This window comes from Bos indicus x Bos taurus, chromosome 18 (genome assembly GCF_003369695.1).
Source record: "Bos indicus x Bos taurus breed Angus x Brahman F1 hybrid chromosome 18, Bos_hybrid_MaternalHap_v2.0, whole genome shotgun sequence".
NCBI classification, from domain to species: Eukaryota; Metazoa; Chordata; class Mammalia; order Artiodactyla; family Bovidae; genus Bos; species Bos indicus x Bos taurus.
Window position 1 is genome coordinate 45,983,433 of NC_040093.1, and position 10,524 is coordinate 45,993,956.

General features: G+C 42.8%; 1 long non-coding RNA gene across 1 annotated transcript in view; it reads right to left on the bottom strand.

Annotated features, from left to right (window-relative positions):
- Window positions 1–9,378, bottom strand: part of LOC113875278 — a 222,663-nt gene extending 213,285 nt beyond the window's left edge. Inside the window, exon 1 of the long non-coding RNA XR_003506220.1 lies at window positions 9,143–9,378. This is a non-coding gene — a long non-coding RNA (uncharacterized LOC113875278). The remainder of the gene's footprint in view (window positions 1–9,142) is intronic.
- Between the last annotated feature and the right edge of the window lie 1,146 nt (window positions 9,379–10,524).

Consider the following 10,524-nt stretch of genomic DNA (forward strand, 5'->3'; position numbering starts at 1 on the left):
CATTGGCAGAGTGTAACCTGAGTGGGAACTGAGGCCCCCAATTGTTTTGCTAATCAAGATTATTGCCCCATTGAGATGTGGCCGCACAGCCTGGCTGACAAAATTTGTCAGTTTCCCATGAAATAGTTCTGTCAGTTTAGCCCCAGTGCTGGTAACTATTAACATATAAATGAAGTTTCTCCCTCCTCCGCTCCCCCCTACCCTCCACCCTTCAGCCACTCACCCTAATGGATGCACAGAAAATATAAACACACACACACACACCCAGCTCCAGAGCCCTCCATGCTTAAATCAAACCAGCTTCTTTTTCTCCAGTGCCTGGAAATCCAGTGGGCCATGGGGCTCCCAAAGAAAGGGAGAGAGGGGCTAGGAGGAGCTGAATTCACAAAACTACTTTTAAGGCACTAAACTGCCAGGCCTTAGGCCCCTGCTGATAGCAACAGGCAACTGGCTGGGCCACTGACAGTACAAATGGTGGTCTGAATGCCAGGGCAGACCTCCAAGGCAGCCTTTAGGGACAGTGGCAAAGTGGAACACAGGCTTTGAAAGAGTTATCTTGCTCAGGGGTCAGACACCCAAGATCTTTTTAGCTTCATGGCCTGACACGGACCAGGGTTGGGTGGCAACCCAGAGGCCCCCCTACTCCCCTTGCTGGCCTTCTCACAGATTCTGGAACAAAGGTGAGCCTGGGCCTGGGCTTGGGTTGAGCTTGACTTTTACTTCACTTTAAAATCAGGACTGCCTTCCCACAGTGTGGCTTTGGTTCCTAACTGAGCTGAAAGAACTAAGAAAATAAAGCCCCACTCTTCCTATGTCTTCTAGAATAGACTTTGAACTATAGGGAAGAAGACCAAAACATATATTATTATATACATATAATATATATTATGGGCTTTCCTGATAGCTCAGTTGGTAAAGAATCCACCTGCAATGCAGAAGACCCCAGTTCAATTCCTGGGTTGGGAAGATCCGTGGGAGAAGGGCTAGGCTACCCACGCCAATATTCTTGGGTTTCCCTTGTGGCTCAGCTGGTAAAGAATCCACCCGCAATGTGGGAGACCTGTGTTGAATCCCTGGGTTGGGAAGATCCCCTGGAGACAGGAAAGTCTACCCATTCAGTATTGTGGCCTGGAGAATTCCATGGATGTATATCCATGGGGTCGCACGGAGTTGGACACAACTGAGTGACTTTCACTTTCAATGGGGAAAGAAATACCCATTTGAATGCAGAGTCCCAAAAAATAGAAAGGAGAGATAAGAAAGCCTTCCTCAGTGATCAATGCAACGAAATAGAGAAAAACAATAGAATGGGAAGGACTAGAGATCTCTTCAAGAAAATTAGAGATACCAAGGAAACATTTCATGCAAAGATGAGCACAATAATGGACGTAATGATATGGACCTAACAGAAGCAGAAGATTTTAAGAAGAGGTGACAAGAATACACAAAAGAACTGTATGAAAAAGATCTTTATGACCCAGATAAAAACGATGGTTTGATCACTCACCTAGAGCCAGACATCCTGGAATGCAAAGTCAAGTGGACCTTAGGAAGCATCACTATGAACACAGCTAGTGGAGGTGATGGAATTCCAATTGAGCTATTTCAAATCCTAAAAGATGATGCTGTGAAAGTGCTGCACTCAATATGCCAGCAAATTTGGAAAACCCAGCAGTGGCCACAGGACTGGAAAATGTCAGTTTTCATTCCCATCCCAAAGAAAGGCAATGCCAAAGAATGTTCAAACTACCACACAATTGCACTCATCTCACACGCAAGCAAAGTAATGCTCAAAATTCTCCAAGCCAGGCTTCAGCAATATGTGAACCATGAACTTCCAGATGTTCAAGCTGGTTTTAGAAAAGGCAGAGGAACCAGAGATCAAATTGCCAACATCGGCTGGATCATCAAAAAAGCAAGAGAATTCCAGGAAAACATCTACTTCTGCTTTACTGACTACACCGAAGACTTTGACTGTGTGGATCACAGCAAACTGTGGGAAATTCTTAAAGAGATGGGCATACCAGACCACATAACCTGCCTCTTGAGAAATCTGTATGCAGGTCAACAAGCAACAGTTAGAACTGGATATGGAACAACAGACTGGTTCCAAATAGGAAAAGGAGTACGTCAAGGCTGTATACTGTCACCTTGCTTATTTAACTTCTATGTAAAATACATCATAAGAAATGCCGGGCTGGATGAAGCACAAGCTGGAATCAAGATTGCTGGGAGAAATACCAATAACCTTGGATATGCAGATGACACTACTCTTATGGCAGAAAGTGAAGAAGAACTAAGGAGCCTCTTGAAGAAAGTAAAAGAGGAAAGTTAAAAAGTTGGCTTAAAACTCAACATTCAGAAAACGAAGATCATGGCATCTGGTCCCATAACCACATGGCAAATAGATGAGGAAACAATGGAAAGAGTGTCAGACTTTATTTTCTTGGGCTCCAAAATCACTGCAGATGGTGACTGCAGTCATGAAATTAAAATACACTTGCTCCTTGGAAGAAAAGCTATGACCAACCTATGCAGCATATTAACAAATAGAGACATTACTTTACCAACAAAGGTCCATCTAGTCAAGGCTATGGTTTTTCCAGTAGTCATGTATGGATGTGAGAGTTGGACTATAAAGAAAGCTAAGTGCCAAAGAATTGGTGCTTTTGAACTGTGGTGTTGGAGAAGACTCTTGAGAATCCCTTGGATAGCAAGGAGATCCAACCAGTCCATTCTAAAGAAAATCAGTCCTGAATATTCACTGGAAGGACTGATGCTGAGGCTGAAACTCCAATGCTTTGGCCACCTGATGCAAGAACCAACTCACTGGAAAAGCCCCCGATACTGGGAAAGATTGAAGGCGGGAGGAGAAGGGGACCACAGAGGATGAGATGGTTGGATGGCATCACCAACAGGATGGGACTGAGTTTGAGTAAACTCTGAGAGTTGATAAACAAGGGAGCCTGGCATGCTGCAGTCCATGGGGTCGCAAAGAGTCAGATACAACTGAGCGACTAAACTGAATGTATTATACGTATATATTATATTATATGTATATATATATTATATTATATGTTGGAGAAGGCAATGGCAACCCACTCCAGTACTCTTGCCTGGAAAATCCCATGGACGGAGGAGCCCAGTAGGCTGCAGTCCATGGGGTTGCTAAGAGTCAGATACGACTGAGCGACTTCACTTTCACTTTTCACTTTCATGCATTGGAGAAAGAAATGGCAACCCACTCCAATGTTCTTGCCTGGAGAATCCCAGGGACGGGGGAGCCTGGTGGGCTGCCATCTCTGGGGTCGCACAGAGTTGGACATGACTGAAGGGACTTAGCAGCAGCAGCAGTATATTATATGCATTTAGTTCAGCTCAGTTCAGTCACTCATTCGTGTCTGACTCTTTGCCACTCCATGGACTGCAGCACACCAGGCCTCCCTATCCATCACCAACTGATACTGGGAGTTACTTAGACTCATGCCCATTGAGTCGGTGATGCCATCCAACCATCTCATCCTCTGTCGTCCCCTTCTCCTCCCGCCTTCAATCTTTCCCAGTATCAGGGTCTTTCCAAATGAGTCAGTTCTTTGCATCAGGTGGCCAAAGTATTGGAGTTTCAGCTTCAACATCAGTCCTCCCAATGAATATTCAGGACTGATTTCCTTTAGGATAGACTGGTTGGATCTCCTTGCTGTCCAAGGGACTCTCAAGAGTCTTCTCCAACACCACAGTTCAAAAGCATCAGTTCTTTGGTGCTCAGGTTTCTTTACACTCCAACTCTCACATCCAAACATGACTACCGGAAAAACCATAGCTTTAACTAGACAGATCTTTGTCGGCAAAGTAATGTCTTTGTTTTTTAATATGCTGTCTAGGTTTGGCATAACTTTTCTTCCAAGGAGCATGCGTCTTTTAATTTCATGGCTGCAGCCACCATCTGCAGTGATTTTGGAGCCCAAGAAAATAAAGTCTGACACTCTTTCCATTGTTTCCTCATCTATTTGCCATGTGGTTATGGGACCAGATGCCATGATCTTCATTTTCTGAATGTTGAGTTTTAAGCCAACTTTTTAACTTTCCTCTTTTACTTTCTTCAAGAGGCTCTTTAGTTTTTCTTCACTTTCTGCCATAAGGGTGTTGTCATCTGCATATCTGAGGTTATTGATATTTCTCCTGGCAATCTTGATTCCAATTTATGGTTCATCCAGTTCAGCATTTCTCATGATGTACTCTGCATAGAAGTTAAATAAGCAAGGTGACAATATACAGCCTTGACATCCTCCTTTCCCGATTTGGAACCAGTCTGTTGTTCCATGTCCAGTTCTAACTATTGCTTCTTGACCTTCATACAGATTTCTTAGGAGGCAGGTCAGGTGGTGTGGTATGCCCATCTCTTTTTAGAAATTTTCACAGTTTGTTGTGATCCACATAGTCAAAGGTTTTGATGTAGTCAATAAGGCAGAAGTAGATGTTTTTCCTGGAACTCTCTTGCTTTTTCAATGATCCAACAGATGTTGGCAATTTGATCTCTAGTTCCTCTGCCTTTTCTAAATCCAGCTTGAACATCTGAAAGCTCACAGTTCACGTACTGTTGAAGCCTGGCTTCAAGAATATTGAGCATTACTTTGCTTGCGTGTGAGATGAGTGCAATTGTGTGGTAGTTTGAACATTCTTTGGCATTGTTTTTCTTTGGGATGGGAATGAAAACTGACATTTTCCAGTCCTGTGGCCACTGCTGGGTTTTCCAAATTTGCTGGCATATTGAGTGCAGCACTTTCACAGCATCATCTTTTAGGATTTGAAATAGCTCAATTGGAATTCCATCACCTCCACTAGCTGTGTTCATAGTGATGCTTCCTAAGGCCCACTTGACTTTGCATTCCAGGATGTCTGGCTCTAGGTGAGTGATCACACCACCGTGATTATCTGGGTCATGAAGATCTTTTTTGTATAGTTCTGTATATTCTTGCCACCTCTTCTTAATATCTTCTGCCTCTGTTAGGTCCATACCATTTCTGTCCTTCATTGTGCCCATCTTTGCATGAAAATTTCCCTTGGTATCTCTAATTTTCTTGAAGAGATCTCTAGTCCTTCCCATTCTATTGTTTTTCTCTATTTTTTTGCATTGATCACTGAGGAAGGTATTCTTATCTCTCGTTTCTATTCTTTGGAACTCTGCATTCAGATGGGTATATCTTTCCTTTTCTCCTTAAATCTACTACTGTAGGCAACAATCCCTGAGAATAAATGGAGTAGCCTTCATAATCAGCAGAAGAGTCAGAAATGCAATACTTGGATGTGATCAAAGAAACAACAGAATGATCTCTGTTCATTTCCAAGGCAAACCATTCAATATCACAGTAATCCAGGTGTGTGCCCTGACCAGTAATGCTGAAGAAGATGAATTTTAATGGTTCTATGAAGACCTACAAGGCCTTCCAGAACTAACACCCCAAAAAGATGTCCTTTTGATTATAGAGGACTGGAATGCAAAAAGAGGAAGTCAAGAGATACCTGCAGCAACAGGCAAATTTGGCCTTGGAGTACAGAATGAAGCAGGGCAAAGGCTAAAAGAATTTTGCCAAGAGCACATACTGGTCATTTTTGCAACCACATGGACAGTACCCCACCTGGCTCCTCTGTCAATGGGATTCTACAGGCAAGAATACTGGAGTGGGTTGCCATGCCCTCCTCCAGGGGATCTTCCCAAACCAGGGATTGACCTGGAGTCTCTTAGGTCTCCTGCATTGGCAGGCAGGTTTTTTTTTTTTTTTTTACCACTAGTGCCACCTGGGAGCCCCTTATTTATGTCCATATATGTATATATGTGGGGCTCCCCTGGTGGCTCAGCATTAAAGAATCTGCCTGCAATGTACGAGCCACAAGACACATGGATTGTCTCTTGGGTTGGGAATTTCCCCTGGAGGTGGCATGGCTGCCCATACCAGCCTTCTTGCCTGGAGAATCCCATGGACAGAGAAGCCTGGTGGGCTATAGTCCATGAGGTTACAAGGAGTCAGACACAACTGAAGCGACTTAGGACACACTCATGTATGTATGTGTGTGTGTGTATGCATATACACACACACAGGCACATGAATCTGCAAGTCAACAATATTAGCCATCTCTTGCTAAAATTAGTTTAGTTCTGGAAGGAAAATTTTGCCAGGAGCCCTGTATGGTTATACGAGCACCCAAGATGATTCTGAGTTCCACAGAATTTACAAGGTGGAGATCTACAGAGAGGGACCCTTCAATCATGATTTCTTTCTGCAATCTGGGAGGCAAGTAAATTTTAACTTTTTGGCTGGTGGGGACAATGCTATGAATGAACCTCCTTATCCCACCTCCAATCACATCAGTTTCCCAGTCTTCCTGCCAGCTGAGAAAAGACATGGTGAATAAGTGGTCCCCAAGGAGGCCCACCAAGAAGAACCCTGAGGCTGGTGGACCTGAACTGATCTTTGCCTTTGGTCGGGACTGCAGGATGCCTTTCTTACAAGCAAAATTGCCAAGATGCAGTGAATCTGTGGGGCTTCCCAATCAGAAAGACCTGAGTTGAAATGTTTTCTTCAAGTCCAGGCACTTAGCTACTAGTCAAACACTGAGATTTATTTTTGGAATTGGAGATCATTCTTAATTTAGTGATTTTGAAATTTTTCTCCTGAGAAAAGAGAGTAACCTACAGGAATTTTTATCATTAAATCTGTGAAAATTAAACTTTCAGTAAATATAGTTTAAATATTAAAAGTTCAACATCACATTTCCCAGGTTCCTAGTGTTATGGGACTCACTAGCTGTGTGACTTTGGGCAAGTTATTTAGCCTCTCTGCGCTTGAGTTTCTTCCTCTTTAATATAAGAATAACACTGAAATACTCTCAGACGAGGTCACAAGAATAAGATAGACAGTCGAAAACAGCTCAGCAAGGCAGTCTTTACTTTTGAGAATGGTGTACTGCAGACAGAGGTCTGAGAGCAAGCACACCGAATGGGAAGTCCGTTTGGTTTCTATCCCTAAGATGCAGGTTCCCTCCTCTGGCTCCTCATAGGTTGAAGACCACAGAGTTACAATCTTTCTTGGACTTCACCTAAGTTTTTATCGGACCACTGGTATCTATGAGGACCATGAGAAGCACTTGTAAATTCCTGATTGGAAGATTTACATTAGCTACTTTCCCCACTCTTTTCGTTCTTTGCGCATGTCCAGGATAAAGCCGATGAAATTAGCGCACCAAAATGTTCTTAAGAGGAAGGAGAATCAGGAAGTGAAAGGAACAAAGGATTGGCAATGAGCCACCATTTTAGCAATCTTATTCACAAGCCGGCTATATATCCTTCTGTTCAACTATTCTAAGAATGAATCACTCCTTTATTTCTTATAATTTCTCCTTTTGTAGAAAAGACCATATCTTTCTAACAGTAATAAAGCTATTTGTATATAGGTCATGAAGAATATACAGGATTATGTTTACTAAAGTGCATGGGTAGTATCTGGCATATAGTAAGTGCTAAGTGTTTTTTCAATAAGACAATTGTATACATTGATTTATTGTATGATCACTTTCTCCTTATAAAATAAGACCATTTAAATTTCTTGGTAATGATCTAAGATTTTCTTTTAAAATATATTTATTTAAATACAATATGGAGTTAATTTAAAGAAAGATGCTAAATAAATCATAGTCCAGGGAAAAAGCAGATGTAGTAAAAACATAAAGATAGTAGAGAAATGACTAATGTTTGAAAAACCCTATTATCTACGGCTAGACTTTGGGGCAAATTCTCAGATGTTTATCCTAAAAATGATCAAGATGTGCAATAGGATTCTTCAGCTTTCTGTTAACTTTAAATGTTTTCATGAGGCAACATTAGGCTTTGTCATGGACTGAATTGCTGTTGTTAGAGTTGTTTAGCTGTGTCTGATGCTTTTGTGACCCCATGGACTATAGCCCACCAGGTTCTTTTGTCCATGGGATTTCCCAGGCAAAAATACCAGTATGCATGTTAGTAGCCCAGTCATGTCTGACACTTTTGCAACTCCATGGACTATAGCCTACCAGGCTCCTCTGTCCGTAGGATTCCCCAGGCAAGAATACTGGAGTGGGTTGCCATTTCCTTCTCCAAGGGATCTCCCAACCCAGGGATTGAACCCACATCTCCTGCATTGGCAGGAGGATTCTTTACCACTGAACCATCAGGGAAGCCCATGGACTGAATTGTGTTCCTCCAAACTCATATGTTGAAGCCCTAATACCCTGTGGTAACTTATTTGGAGACAATGCCTTTAAGAAGGTGACCAAGGTTAAATGTGGCTATAAGGCTGGGGTCCTAATCCTATGAATAAGATTGGTGCCCTTACAAGAAGGTGCTGCTGCTGCTAAGTTGCTTCAGTCGTGTCTGACTCTGTACAACCCCATAGATGGCAGCCTACCAGGCTCCTCTGTCCTTGGGATTCTCTAGGCAAGAATACTGGGGTGGGTGGCCATTTCCTTCTTTTCCTTCTCCAATGCATGCATGAATGCTAGGTCGCTTCAGTCATATCCGACTCTGTGCAGCCCTATGGACAGCAGCCCACCAGGCTCCTCTGTCCACAGGATTCTCTAGGCAAGAATACTGGAGTGGGTTGCCATTTCCTTCTCCTCCTTATAAGAAGATATCTACCTAATTTTACCTTCAAGAAGAGATCAAGGTACTATAAGGCGGACATGAAGGAAATGCCAAGTGAGGGTGCAGGGAGAAGGCCATTACCAACAAGCCAAAGAGAAAAGCCTTGAGAAAAAACAAACCTTCAGACACCTTAATTTCAGACTTCCAGCCTCCAAAGCCATGAGAAAATGCATTTCTGTATTTAAGCCACTCAGTCTGTGGTCTTTTGTTACGACAGCCTGAGCAGGCTAATACAGTCTTAAAAAGGTGAACGAAAGAGATTTTTTTCAGAAAGTTCTTCCCCCACCCCAACCCCTCGTATTTAGAGAGATAATTTGAATTAAAGGAAAAAAAGGAACAGAGATAAGTAAGTGTGTTTCAGAGAGAATCACACAATTTCCAACCCTTTTCAAGTATAACAACATAATTTAAAATGGCTAAACTGTACTGAGTACTAACTAGATTGTTCACCCTCAGAGCTCCACGTACCTTGTGAGTAGTATCACTGGAGTCTCACTACAAATCCAGGAAGAAAATTCTAGATATGTGAAAACTACAGCTTCGAGAGTTTGACAGTCTGCCAAGATGCCTCAAGAAGAAAATGCAGAAATTTAGTCTCCGGTCTCTCAACTCCCATGGCATTGGCTGGCAAAATTTTCTAAACTCAAGAGGCTTTCTGAGGACCGCTTACAATGAGTCAGGGGAACAACCAAACAGAAGCTCTAAGGGAGGCTACTCAGGAGTGCTGAGGGGCTGAGGGATTCTGGGAAGGGCCCCTCCACCCTCCCTGAGGACGAAGCTTTCAGGACCTGGGTCATATTCTAAAAGAGTTTCATTTTACAAATGAACAGGGGCTCCCCTGGAAGCAGCCAATATTGGCAGAGATTAAATAATTAGCATTTCAAAGTGTTCATCTCATTTTCCCCTTTGCCAGGGTGAGAACCAACGCAGGACAAAAATGAGCCTCTCTTTTTTTCTGTCTCTGCCTGGGAGGGAATCCTCCCAGAGGAAACACCACCAGCCCATTGCTGCAGCTTGTTCCTCAGAGCCGATTCTGAAGGGCCAGCGCCAGTGACCACCCTGTGAGGGATGGCTTATCAACACCATGACTCAGCCCTTCCCAACAATTCCATCGGGTCAATGCTGGGACACTGCTTACAGGAATTAATGACAGCACAATGCTGGTAATTTTGGCATTTGTAGATTTGTTCTTTGTTCAGTCACTAAGTCATGTGTGACTCGTTGCGACCCCATGGACTGCAGCAAGCCAGGCTTCCCTGTCCTTCACTATCTCCTCGAGTTGCTCAGACTCATGTCTGTTGAGTCCATGATGCTATCCAATCATCTTGTTCTCGGTTGCCCCTTTTCCTCCTGCCTTAAATCTTTTCCAGCATCAGGGTCTTTTCCAGTGAGAAGGTTCTTTGCATCAGGTGACCAAAGTATTGGAGCTTCAGCATCAGTCCTTCCAATGAATATTCAGAGTTAATTTTCCTTAGGATTGACTGATTTGATCTCCTTGCTGTCCAAGGGATTCTCAAGAATCTTCTCCAGCACCACAATTTGAAAGCAACATTTCTTCAGTGCTCAGTCTTCTTTATGGTCCAACTCTCACATCCATACATGACTACGGGAAAAAACATAGCCTTGACTGTACAGACCTTTGTTGGCAAAGTAACATCTCTGCTTTTTTTTAATACTCTGCCTAGGTTTGTCATAGTCTTTTTTTCAAGGAGCAAATGTCTTTTAATTTCATGATTGCAGTCACTGTCCACAGTGATTTTGGAGCCCAAGAAAATAAAATCTGTCACTATAAACTATACTTGTTCAAAATATATAATTTGGTAAGTTGTGAGATGAGTCTGCATTCATGA